This window comes from Myodes glareolus, chromosome 13 (genome assembly GCF_982192425.1).
Source record: "Myodes glareolus chromosome 13, mMyoGla1.1, whole genome shotgun sequence".
Taxonomy (NCBI): domain Eukaryota; kingdom Metazoa; phylum Chordata; class Mammalia; order Rodentia; family Cricetidae; genus Myodes; species Myodes glareolus.
This window is the reverse complement of record NC_142038.1, coordinates 60,224,444-60,232,922: the sequence shown is the minus strand read 5'-3', so window position 1 is coordinate 60,232,922 and position 8,479 is coordinate 60,224,444. Positions and strand designations below refer to the sequence as shown.

The window sequence follows — 8,479 nt, the reverse complement described above, 5'->3', positions numbered from 1 at the left end:
GAGGGACCAACACACTTCCTAAGGACCAACAGGGTGGTAACTAGGGTACAGTGGTGAACACATACTGTCCTAGTCAAGCGTCATTAGTTGATTCAAATAAATTACATTGTACATTGCTTACCACAAATATCCAATGAGACTACAATGCTATAGAATTTATTTTCTAGCAGATATTTAATTTACACCATAAACAGAGAGAGTATACAGAAATTTGGGGCTAAGATGCATGTGAATTTCTCTTTCTTTCTCTTTGTGTTGTGTGTGTGTGTGTGTGTGTGTGTGTATGTGTGTGTAGGGCTAATGTTAATGCCTGCCATCATTCTGTGATCAACTTATTTTTTGAGAAAGGGGCTCTGGCTGAACCAGAATTTGCAGGCATCTTCCTGCCCCCATCTCCCCACTGACACATAGTATCTTGGCCTTTTATGTAGAAGGCCGCAGCCACATTCTCCATTATCAAGATGGCGCTGACATCCGGCTTCACCGCCAGGTGAACGCACATGTGCTCGGTAATTTCCCACTGAGTCCCCGCCTACTCCTGAGGCATTCACCTGGGATTATGGACAATGGACCTATCCAAGAGTGACACGTCCAAAGCAAGGTCTGTTTCCTATATAAGGGATGGGTTCCATCTTATCTGGGTCTCCACCATGTTGGCTGATGCCCGCTCTCCCAAGGGGCATTAAAGCTTTACTGCAGAAGAATCCTATGTGTACCGCGTGGTTCTTGCTGGCGAGACGGTAGCACGGGACATCTGGTGCCGATACCCGGGAAGAAGAAGAAAAAGAAGAACTTTGCACCGCCGGAGACCCCTTGGACACAAGGAGGATTCAGAACTGCAGGAATGCGTGCTCAGAGAGGTACGTTCTAAAGTCCAGAGAGCATATCAGAAACTGAGCAGCAGTGGGAGGTTGTGCGCGCACCCAGATAAGTTAAAAAGGACCCCCCGGTAAAGAATGGGGGAGACAGAAAAGAAAATAAGTTAAAAAGGACCCTCCAGTAAAGAATGGGGGAGACAGAAAAGAAAATAAGTTAAAAAGGACCTCCCGGTGATTTTGGGAGAGTGGAGATGGGGGAGAAGGCTGATTTACAGGGTCGAAGGCTTTGTGTTGTGTTGTTCGTGTTGTCTTTTGTGTACTGGATAGGAGAAAGATATTTAAACTTAGAAACTGCTAAGGATATGATGTTTTGGGAAAGAGGTTCTGTTTTCGTCTCCACAGAAAAGGAGAGCCTAAGGGTGTACTTGGGATTTGCGTGGTTTGAATCACCGAGACCTCCTGAAATGTTGTAGTGTTTACCCCTAAGAATGCAACGGCCCAATAACAGCAGGAAGCAGCCAGAGGGACTAAACGACGCCCAAATTCCCTAAAAGATTAAATGAGGTCCTTTTAATGATTGCAGACCAGCAAGCCTGCTTCTCTGAGTTCCTCTTTGCTCCGTACACCGGTTTGGGCTCGGAGTGGGTGCAGCTGGGGCTGGAGGGCGGGCGGCTGGAGCGGAGCTTTGCTCTGTGGCTATGGTGGGGAGCACGTTGCGCCGGCTCAATTGGTGCGGCTCGGTTGGTGCCTGGCCTGGAGGATGTCACAGCGGTGCCACAGGCAGCCGGGCCAGAAGGCTTACAATGTACCTAAAACTGTGAGGGTCTCTGAGGGTAAAATGGCTCTGATTCCATTTGGCTATGCTAAATGATGCTGACTTCAGGCAGGGCTGGTCATATTTATCATAATAAAAGCGCAATTAAGGTTTAGACACAGTAAACAGGCAATACCGTATTACATCTACATAGTGCGACTTAAGTTTTTAAGAACTGCTTAACATTTTAAAGAACTCAAGTCCTCCTGAAAGATTGCTGTGTATACGTTTGGCTTGTCTGGTGTTTCAGGATCCGCAGGGAGGTGGATGCGAAGGGCCCTTGGATTTGGGGGTGATTGGGTCGTTGGCTGGATCTGTGAGAGTTTACAGCCGCTTTTGCTGTGGCACAGGTGTTGAGAGTTGGCTAGTAGGGAAGCGGCCCTGTTCGCCGCCTCTCCCATTGGCCCCTTGAGCCGCAGGCTCTGGCGCGGACCTTAAGTTATTGCCGGCCTGTGCAGCCTCGGTCTGAGTGTCGGCTCCCGCCACACTCCGCCACCAACACAGCCTCAGAGAACTAGGCTAGCCCCGCGGGGAAGGCAGGGGCGCCTGGGGGTGGAGCCACCACTTCCTGGCCTGGGACACGGGGATCCGCACAGCGAGCAGGCCCAGGGCCGCACACAGCCCTTGGATGGCGGGCGGGCTCTAAAACCCTAGGCCACCATACCAGCAAGAAATACGGGAGCCAATAAATCTTAAATCTAATATCAACAAACAGGGCCTGCTGTAATGGCACAGACAAACAAGATTGCTCTTTAGAACAGAGACCTATAGGTCTCTAAGTTCAAGACCAGCCTACTTCCAGTACTGACTGTGCTAAATTTTTACACTGAGTTTTTTAATACTCTTAAATGTTATTTTGGGAGAAGAGTTTGTTTGTTTTTTTTTCTAAAAATACTACTATTCATGCTGTGGATTCATCTGTCCAGAGGCCTGAGGACAAAGCCTCTGCTATGGAGCTGTCTGGCCTGATTGCTGCGGAGCTGGCGGGTTCCTGAGGGATGGTCCAGCTCCTGCCCTTGGTCTGTCAGTTATTGCTGTGTTGTTGTTGTACATTGCAATGTTGTTGTTGCTGTGCCATTGCTATGCTGCTGGATTTCCCCTTGTTTTGTCAGTTATTGCTTGCTATCAGTTTCCCTTATCCTGTCAGTTATTTCTGCTAAACACTATGGGTATCTTCAAGATAGGTTACAAAATGCCATGGTTATTTAAATTAAAAATTGGATAAATATCTATTTAAACAAAAAGGGGGGGAATAATATAAAGGAACTGCCCCCGATGCCAAGAATGGCCATCGCCATGGCTCTGTTCACCATAAATTTTTTAAATCTGGATGATAATGGCCAAAATGCTGCAACACGACATTGTTCGGATCCGCAGCGGCCCAAAGATTTGGTTAAGTGGAAAGATGTGCTTTCTAATGAATGGAAAGGCCCGGATCCCATCTTATTGAGATCCAGGGGAGCTGTTTGTGTCTTCCCACAGGATCAAGAAAGCCCATTCTGGCTGCCAGAGCGATTGACCCGAACAGTGAAGAGTGATCCACAACACACGGATTCGCCTGAGGACCTGGCTGCTGTTCCTCCTGCCATTTTGCAGATGGATGACAGAGCACCGATGGAGGACACTCTCAGCTTTCCTGAAGCTGTTACCAGTCAGCCATAGGATGGCGGTGTTTCCTCGACTTTTTACAACCAATATGACTCTGGGCCCCCTCCCCCTACCGTCCTAGAGATGATTTATAAGCTTGGCCATAGGATTACAGTCCTGGGTCGTGTCTTTCTTCCCCTACTTCAAAGAATGGGTGGGGGTGGAAATGTTTTGGAACAGTCCTATGCTATGGATTAGTGTTTCTCCTCTGGATGGTCTGCTGACTCAAATCCCAAAATCGTAGGGACAAAGTGGTTATTGCACAAGCGTTGGCAGCCCTGGAACAGGGGCCTCTACCGATGTGTAGTTATTTATGTTAAAGCAGTAAGGTTTAAGCCAACCAGCTCCTGCACCCCTAGGACTGTGGTCCATTGCACAGGGTGGAGTGCTTGGCTTAGCTAGCCCTGAAGGTTGTTGAGCTGAAGAGCATCGCACAGAGAATGGCCCTCTCTGAGAGATAAGTCGCTTTGCTTAAGGGTTTCCTGCCGTATATTCCCTTTCCCAGAAAATTGGCAAAGGGCAGGCCGGATAGGTTCCAGGTGTCATGAGCCTAGGGACAGATTCCGTGTAAGCCCATTTTAATGTTTTCATTTTGGGAAGTGCGACCTCTATCTTTACCTTCCTAGGGAGTTGCCTTTCTGCAAAGAAGTAAAATTAGGGGGAGATGTAGAAGGCCGCAGCCACATTCTCCATTATCAAGATGGCGCTGACATCCGGCTTCACCGCCAGGTGAACGCACATGTGCTCGGTAATTTCCCACTGAGTCCCCGCCTACTCCTGAGACATTCACCTGGGATTATGGACAATGGACCTATCCAAGAGTGACACGTCCAAAGCAGGGTCTGTTTCCTATATAAGGGATGGGTTCCATCTTATCTGGGTCTCCGCCATGTTGGCTGATGCCCGCTCTCCCAAGGGGCATTAAAGCTTTACTGCAGAAGAATCCTATGTGTACCGCGTGGTTCTTGCTGGCGAGACGGTAGCGCGGGACACTTTTATATGTGCCTTAGGGATGAATCTCAGCTCCTTGTGATTGCAGGACAAGCACTTTACTGGCTGAATCATCTTCACGCTCCCAAATAAGAAATTTTAAATCTTCTTTGCTTGTGGTCATATGAGATTAATAGAAAATCTTCCATCAAAAACAAATCTTAAGACCTTTGCAGAGAGAACATGAGGAGAGGAGATCCTTGCAACCCCTGTGTGACTTGTCATGGTTTGGAGAAGCTACCACTGACTCACAGAAAGCTTCATCTGAGATTGAGTCAGAAACCCAGAGGCTCATTTTGCAAGCTGTTTTTACCCATTTCAGTTGCTCTTTGAATAACGCATATACCTGAAGAAATTTTATTTTTGGCCAATGGAGATAGCAAAGTTAACATTTGAGATGGATAGAAACTGTCTTTGCTAATCATTGTGGCCTGAGAATGGTGACTTTGTATGAGAAACATGGCACTATCAGTGGCTTAGACTGATTTTACACCTTTTGTTTTGTCTTTGTTTACCTGTAAGAGTCTGAGGCTCTCTTTGAGTCTCTATGTACAAGAGTCTGAATTTCTAAATGGAAGAGTCCTAGGCTGGGTGAAACAATAGACCAATGGAGCATTGACAAATTCAGTGCCTAGAAAATAAATTCTCCAGCCTTCCACGTTAGAGACATAGTAAAAAATTTATTAGAATAAACTATTGTTAGTGATACTGTTTTAAAAATAATTTTTTAATTATTAAACAAGATATATTTATAGGATACAATTTATATATATATATACAGACAGACACAATATACATATGATGTAAACTCATACAAATACAGCATATTTTCATGAAGCTCAGAGTTAGTCATTTCCATTCTCTGAGTTACATGCTTCTGATTTTTCTGTGAAGACAGTTTGAATAGAAAAATTCTAAGATTCATGTCAATTTTATACATTTTCAATTTTTATTCTTTTCCAACTTCATATGTATGTATAAACCAAAGCATCTAAAGGGTCATTTGTTGAGTGTGTTCCCCTATAGGACTTTTTATCCTATTGTGTATCATATTGGCACATTTTTACCTGCTTTATATTATATTTTATATTAACATACACATCTTTAAATATATACTGGCAATAATAACACAATCTGGCCACCTCAGTATCTCAAGCTATGAAATCATTGAGAGTCCATTTAAGACTGTTGCTGTGACATCACACAGCAGAGTTAGACTTCATTTTGCAGCTAGGTAAGATCATTCCCTCCTTCCTAAGACACTAGTTTTATCCTGACCCATCGTCAATGTGAAATGCACTGACAAACAGTTATCCTAACAACCTCAAGGCTTTAGCTGTGCTACTGTGGATCACGCATCAACAGAGTAAAGGTAAGAGTTCATGTGACATCAATATTTACATTAAGTATATTCAGAATAATTATCTTCACTGGGGCACTGATACACCAACTAATGAAAACTTACTGAGAATATGGTCTTCTCTTTAAGGCACAGTTGTTCAGCTGCAAAGATGGCAGTAGAGTACACAATGTCACTCTGTCTTGTCAGACTAGATGTTCTGTCACTGATTAAAGCTTGGAATGTCCTCTTTAGTCACCAAAAACCATTTCGTGGGGGTAATGGTTCCGTCTTAATGGATTCGGGCAATGTAATGAGAGCTAGCAGAGTAGACACTAAAAGACCCTTAGAGAGGCAGCGTATGCCACTTCTCACTTATACACTAATGGCAGTCACTCCTGGGCAGAGCATGCCCTTCTGGGGAGAATCGCTAGAGTCATTTAAAATACAGCTGTGTTCCTTCACTTCATCTAATGCAGTAGAAGGTGCCCCGACGAGCCATGTTGCCTTTTCACAAATACCAACTAAATCTCTTCAGCAGTTTATGAGCAGGTAAGATCAGAAAGAAATCAGTGTTTCCTGACAGAGGTAACCCATCCTGCAAATTTTCAAAGTCTGTATTTATATTGTAGTTGTCTAAACCGCCACACAGACATGGGTGCCCAGTAGGCACAAAATATGTTATGTTTATTGTGTAAAGCTCCATATATCTGTGGATTTTCAATAGGTGTAAAATAGGTTGTTTGTCTATTTCTTTTACATACTGGTGACCCAAGACTCAAGGATTTGACATATGTATATGACTCACAACATTCAATGATTAATAGTTCAATTTGTTTCTCTTTCTCCTCTTTTTTCAGTATGAATGCCAATTAAAGTTTAATACCATGCTGTGATACATGCAGAACAAATTATTGTCCTCTTTAGAGAGAGTGGGAAGGAGGCATGACTTACTTCAATTGGAGTTTTATTCGATGGCTTTTGCCAACTTGAAGAAGTAACTAATTCATAAACTACACGGTAAGCATATTCAACTGTTCTAGGGCTTTGCTCATGCTTCATGAAAACAGAGATCAGATCTGGGAAACCAACTGTAAAATTAAAAGAACTAGATGTTGCCAATAAAGACCATCATTTCAGGGAAATAAATTTGTTTCTGGGAAGCTGTTCTTGAATGCATGCTGGAGGTGCCCACAAGAAAACTAATTCAACCGAGAAACAAATTGATCTTGTTTTGCTGTTTAGTGTGAATAGAGTAAAATACACACCAACAGGTTACATAACTTAATAAAGTTCCATTCCCTGTAGTGAGTCAATGGCAATCTCACCTTAGAATAATATATTTTAAAATCTTATGTGCAAGAAAGCCTGGGACTATAACAACTACACCATGCCATAGGTTTCATTAACGACCTTGTCCGATCTGGCAGACTCAAACTGGTGTTTGCATAGTCCCTTCAGCATCATATCTGGATAGTGTTTTTCTTGAATATTTTTTTTACTAATATACATTCTATTTCTTGTGGAGATGCAGTAAAAATGTACAATTTGATGTTTGAGTTGGTGTTTTGAAATGTGTGATTTTATTGTGTGAAAGCATTTTATTAGGTCTCGCAATGGATAAAGGGACATAGCTTTGAAAATCAATTCTTTTAAGCTCTGAATTCTGTGATGTGATTTCACCAGTAACAGCCAACTTTTATTAAAAGTGTAGGAGATGGTATGTGGGTTACATTCTCCACTCTCCCAGCTTATAAAGCCTGCTAGTCTGTACACATTCAGGTGCTCGATGTGAGGGCATCATGGAAAACTGGAGAGAGACTTCACAATCTTCCTGTCAATGTTTCTCTTTCCTTCCTGCTCAAAGCCTTGACAAAACTTCTTTCACGTTGTAATATGCACAAGGGAAATAATATCCCAAAGGGAAATAATCTTTCCAAACATTCACCGGAGTTGAGGAAGTAGCACAGATTGTTCCTTTTCATTCTTCGAGTCACATGATTAAATTAGTAAGCCAAAACTGAGCATTCAGTCAAAGGCAGAGGCTTTAGTACCTGTTAGAGGTGGGGTATGGGTAATAATTTAAAAATCTTTAAAATAATCATGTTTTAAACTAAAAATCCTGACACAATTTACTAGATTTATAAAAAGAATTTATTTGATAAATATAATGTTATATTTTGAAGTAAATACAACTTTAATTTAAATTTATTACATTTCAAAATTTTTAATATTTCAATGTAAAATTAATCTGTTTGACTTGGTCAGATTTCTCCATATATATATGGTGTGTGCGCATGTGTGTATGTACACTTGGGTTTGGACAACCTATGAGGAATCTCATCCTTAGAGAAAACTGACTAATCTCAGCATCCACTGATTGTACATTCTCTTTATCTTGGAGTTGAAACCTATGCATTGTCCCTAGTCTCACTGGCTCGTCTAATAATGATGTCATTGTGCAGATCTTTCTTAGGAACATCAATGGTTAATATGCCTTGTATCCAGCTTCCCTATGACATCTAGAAGAATATATATATATATATATATATATATATATATATATATAGTCTCTTTGACCCCTGTTCCATGATTTTTGCCAAGCCTGTGTGTAAGGTGTTAGGTTACAGATGTATCACTTGATCACTTGTCGGTGGGAAGCCTGCTATCACATAGTCTCGATGTTTTGGTTAGTTGTGGATCTCTGTAATATCCTCCACCTACTGCAAAAATAAGATTTTTTGATGAGAAGTGAGAGTTGCATTTATCTGTGGGTATAAGAACTTTTTTAAAGTTAGAAATTTTATTTTATTTTTTAAAGAAAACGGCAGTTTCAGATTCTCTTTAGGGTCTTTTACTTCTCCAGTCACT

The 8,479-nt window shown here is 42.2% G+C and overlaps 1 long non-coding RNA gene across 2 annotated transcripts; it reads left to right on the top strand.

The window, feature by feature from the left end:
- The first annotated feature begins 431 nt into the window (after positions 1 to 431).
- On the top strand, positions 432 to 4,222 carry LOC148120036 (uncharacterized). Of its 2 annotated transcripts, none has more exons than XR_015734725.1 (2): positions 432 to 860; positions 3,115 to 4,222. It is a non-coding gene; the product is annotated as an uncharacterized LOC148120036 (long non-coding RNA). The 2 variants fall into 2 exon arrangements; XR_015734724.1 differs by lacking the exon at positions 432 to 860 and adding an exon at positions 1,491 to 2,651.
- The last annotated feature ends 4,257 nt before the right edge of the window (positions 4,223 to 8,479 follow it).